Genomic DNA, 5,610 nt, shown 5'->3' on the forward strand with positions numbered 1-5,610 from the left:
CAACCTCATGGAAAGTTATATTCCTTAGCTACAGCCTGCCTAGCCTGGTTAAAACATTTCAAGGCCTCACATTACAGCTTGTGCATCAGACTAAGATGTGATAGCTTCAGAGGAATAGATTTTTTATAACCGGAACACTGTCCTGAAGGTGATATGAGCTCACAACGCAAACAAATACTCCTACTTGAGTCTGTCTGCAAGTAATTTGTGCATCTTGACAAGTCATACAAAACTGGGAATTTCAGAACTTGCTTGCTGAAGAAGCTCATCTTTTTACCTTGTGACTTTGATTGTATTTTCAAGTGTAAAAAAATGCTATTCTACCCCTGTTATGACAATAGACATATTTTGCGCTTAACTTTTTGCTTAAATGCTTATAAAAGAAAAAAACATATGGATATTACACCACACTTTCATGAGTTTTTGTAAATGGGTATTGTGTGTTAAAAGATTCTTTTATGTCAGGGAATTAAAAGAATCAAGCAGTTTGTATTAACTTACTTTGAGTCCAGTTCCTGAAGCAAACGTGTGCTTCTCTGAAGCAAATGTGTGCTTCTCTGAAGCAAACGTGTATTTACAGCAACACTTGACATAGTGTACAGTATCCCTACAAGAGAATTAGTTTTGGATTAGAGACAGTAATTTCAAGGTTTGAATATTATTCATTTTTAAATTTGTGGTATTACTTTACTGATGACCTGATTAGCTTTTAAAGACATTCTGTAAGATAAAACAATCACCACATACTGTATAACCCACCTGTCATACTTAGAGTTACACCTGCTGTTTCTTCCTCCAGTTTTCAGTAAACATTCATAAATGAGTGGATCTTTATATACTTTGTTTATCTACTGTATATGAAATGGAGAAAAATATGTACATGAAATGGAGAAAATATGTACACTGCAGGACAGTTGAACACCTGCAGATGAGTCATCACTAGTCTCTACCTCACACTTGAAACTGTGACTTTTTCATACAGACTATTTTCTTCTACAGGTACATTGGGTTTAATTGAATGTTCTTTCTTTAAATTGTATCCACGATTCCTGGTAAAAATGACCTGAATACCTATTGTTAAAGACACTACTACAGAGTGCCTGTGTCTCCTCTTTGTGAGTGCTATCCCCTCAATTTCAGCTGAATCTAACTTTTGGTCCTCTGTGTCTCTGCCTGTGCAGAATACCGCCCTTCATAGAAAAAAGGGTAGTAGGTAAAATAACTAAAACACTCCAAGTGAACCAAGAGACCATGGTGAGAGACACCACTCTCATTCATGTTGAGAGACACCACTCTCACTCGCTTCATTACTCATGAAGATGAGCATGGTGATAAATATTTTCAATTGAAAATATTAAGTGACAGGTTTACTGATAAGCGTAACAATAAATGTATTACTGTGTTTGAAATAGATATAACATTGAATAAAGTTTTATCTGGAAATGTTTGTCTTATCTCTTGATCTCAGGGTGCGGAAGTATTTATTTTAAATAATTGTCTCCAGTTCACTTGAATTTTTTTTTAAGTGTTATACAGTATGTATTAAATATAATAATAAGTGTTATACAGTAAAGCGAATATTGCCTCGCTTGTTTCAAAAAGCACCCTTTATCTGTGGAAAGCCTGAATTCCGGGGCCAAGCATCAATATTAATTTGATAAAGGTGGTTGCTCCTGATGGGATAGGTTTATGAGCTAAACTGCTTGCTTGTATTTTTCATTGGTTCTGACAAAAGAAATAAAATACACACATTATTTACTGTTCTTTAGATTATCATAATTATGAACAATGTCCCTAAGTCATAAGACTACTACTCGCTTGTAGTCGTTTGACTGAACGACAAGTTTAAGTTGTGTTACTTTTAAGTAAGAACAGCTGTAGTTTGTAGTTTAGCAGCCTTTTGTTTGCAGAAGAACAATAAGATACCTCAGAGTACACTGCAGTATAAAGTTAGTATCACAAGATACTACCCTATACAGAACAGGGAAACATCACATCCAGACAGAAACAATCATTATTACAATGTCACATCTACCGTACGCCGATCTGTTGTAGACCTTTACTCACTCACATACTAATAAATTCTTATATATTCCATATGAAGTTAGAATGTCAGAAATTGTGGATTAAAACCAAACCTTCTTTCTAAACCCAATAGGAAGACAAATGTGACAAAATTTAATTTAATTGGAGTCAATATTAATAAAGTATTTCAAAATGCAATTTTAAGAATGCTGAAAAATCAGACTGAGACTGGAGTGTACAGTATTTGTATTTGTAAGGGAAAAAAAGAAGGGACGATAGCTGTTTGTGTTCACTCAGTGAAATAAAGGTATATTGCCAACAGGATTCAAAATATCTTAGCTTTATACAAATTAACTATGAAATACTTTTGCAATTTGTCAACTACTGTAAGTCTCCAGAAGTGAAAAACAAGTTACAATTTGTTTTGATCCTGGCATACAGTACATGATGGTGGATGGCCGTTGTCTGTATTTTTAGATTTTGTTTTTTGTTACATACACATACAGTATGATGCAAACATAAAGTAAATTGTGTGTTGTAAAAGCTGCAACCATCCTACCAGGCTCTTTAATTTCGATATACAGGTAAAAAGGCAGGATACACCCTGGAGAGGATATCAGTGCTTTGCAGGGCACACACAGACACAGACACTCACACACTCTCACCATGGAGTGTGAGTTTTCCTAGAAGCCAATGGACCTGGATCAGGTCTTTGGGTTTGGGAGAAAAAACACATGAACACAGGTAACAACCTAAGAATTAAACCCCAAGGCTCCAGTGCTGCAAGGTAGCAATGCTAACACAGGTGGACAATACTGTAATAACTTTAATAACAAATTTAATTCCTTTGTTTTCCCATTGCTAGGTCTAACTGTGTTTGTGTTTGTGTTTGTGTTTGTGTTTGTGGCATTCATCTATAGCGGACAATATTCACGTAAGGGGAGTGAGAAAAGAAAACACAAAGTTCACAAAACACAACAAAAGGCCACTGCTGTAGAAAGGCATAAAAATCTATCAATTAATGTTAAATTTCATTAGACGAAAATCTGCTGAAGACCCAGCTGAAAATCTGTTGAAGACCCCAAATTAATTGCAAGCCTTAATTAAATTGAGGGAATGGAATGATTAAAAATCTGTGTAAATATTAAGCACTAAGGTAACACAGAAAACTAGGAACACAGACAAGAAATTAAAATGTGTTAGTTCAAGGCCATAAAATTGCTGGACAGGACTTTGCAGGGTGTATTAAACACACATCCCCCAGTTTATAATTAGAATGCATTTAGACTGTGGGAAAATAAAGGGGACAGAGAAAATTGGCATTGCAGGTGAAATTAGCATATTTCCAGGGCAAGAACTTTGTCGAAAAGTATTTTAGGCTTCTCAACAGCCGGCCCTAGTAAAGGTCAGTGCACTCATTTCCCCTCCGTCTCAGACAATAAAAATGATCCAAGTGTAGCACCTTTAAATAAACATCCGCACTAAATTTTGCATAAATGCAAAGTGACACATGAATTAAGATGTAATTATCTTCCATGCGCTGAGTAAAGGGAAGGCATATTTGCTGTGTCAAGTCACAGACTCTAAGAGGAAAAAAAACTCTGAAGAGACTGAACTTTAAGAGTTTGGCTTTTTATCACTGTATTTAATTCAGGAGAAGTACCCTGATCACATCCTTGTGTAATGTACTGTACTTCAGGTGTGGATCCAAAGTATTGTGTATTAATTAATAATACTAGAAAAAAACAGTAGTACTTGTTAGCTTTGCTATGCATTTGGCCATGGTTCAGTATGTTTATTTAGCTTGTGTTGGGTTTTACAGATTTGAATAATTATATTTGGATCCTTCTTTGTGTCTAATTGATTCATCTAAGCTACCTGTATTTGTAAATTTGTATTTGATATACAGTATATTTGAATGTTAAAATATTTTCTTTCTTTTACTATTTAATGTTATAATATAATGCAACTCATTTGAATTAAAGTACTAGTTCTTCTTTTTTTATTAGAAAATGCTACACCATTGTATCCTTTCAAATTCATTATTTTACTCTAAGAATTCTCCTGGGGCTTGGGGAATACAGTTTTATTTTCTTCTTTAAGAAAGTTGAGGGAAATATCCAATTGGATCCTAATGGATGTTTTCCTGCCATTGAAGTATTAGTGGTACATTAAGATTGCATTTCAGTTCAAGCCCTTTTAAAATGGAAATTAAGTGACAGTAAATGCATGTTTAACATTTCTCTGAAAGCCCTAAGTGAAGCTGAATTTTTAATTTGGCTTTTTATGACCATAAATTTGATTATATTTGACCCAAAGTTGAATTAATCACTTTCCTTTATTAAATGGGCAGCCTTATTAAAGTAGTATCTTAACCACTTATGGCCATATATACAGTAGCAACATCAGTCATGGAAAGGTTTGTATTTTGTTTAAGGAAAGCTTTTAGTTACAAATAAAAGTTCTATCTTCTAGAAATATTACTATGCTTTTTATTTACTTTAATATATAATTTGCCATATCTTACATCTTAAATGTATTAAAATTAATATTAATATTTTTATATATTCCAGAATTATTGGCACTTCTCAGACAATAGGAAAAAATGCACAACATGCAAAAAATTAGTAGCAGAGTAATTGACATTTATAATTAAGAAAATCATTTAATGTGTTCAATATTACAGTCTTTCTAAAAAAAACATATTACAATTCAACCCTTTAAAACAGCAGATTCTAATATGTGGAAGTATGTGGAAAAGTTTAAAACCGATTGGCAAGTCATAAAGTGTACTAACAAGACAACTAAATTTTTAATTAATAAATTGCAGCCGTCCACACCAGGAACAAAGCTTGTGGAGGAAACATGGATATCCTTAAAATTATCATGTTTTGAGAACCTAGGATTTAATTTTATTAGGTTAAAGCAAGAATCTACAGTACATGCATTATGGGATTTTAAGCAATGGAGAATGCAGTGCTCTTATAAGATTTTTGAAACATCACAGTTTTCACTCTTAAGGCTGTTATGTACAGTATAATGTTATACAGTACATGCTGTTATGTAGCTGGTATGTAAATTATAATGTAGTGGAGGTGTATTAAATGAAACCTCCTTATCATGCTAAATTTCCACAAATCAAAGAGTAGATAGGTTTTCTTCGATTTTCTTCTTTAATTAAATTGGTTAAGGCACACTTAAATATATTTTCCTGTTTCAGAAACTGAGATTGATGCATCAGCGCTGATGCTCGTCTATAACTACACCAGTAATACCTGAAATAGTATTATTGCTGTTATCAACTGTATACTTTTCTTGATCTGTGCTCAGTGAAAGCAGGCACGGACCATGACAAGGATTTTAGATTTGAAGATTTGAAAAGGAATATTAAGCTGATGAATACATTTTACTACTGTAATTAACTGAACTGTCATTAATGTTAATTGATACCATTTCATTGGAAATAAAGCAATTGATATATTTGATCACGAATATTAATCTATTTTTCAGCGTTTCACACCTTAAATAGGATGTGGTAGATGTAACATGGAGTATAACGCATACAATAAACTTTGTGAAAAACCT

Source organism: Atractosteus spatula, chromosome 12 (genome assembly GCF_055471065.1).
Source record: "Atractosteus spatula isolate fAtrSpa1 chromosome 12, fAtrSpa1.hap1, whole genome shotgun sequence".
In the NCBI taxonomy this organism is placed as follows: Eukaryota; Metazoa; Chordata; class Actinopteri; order Semionotiformes; family Lepisosteidae; genus Atractosteus; species Atractosteus spatula.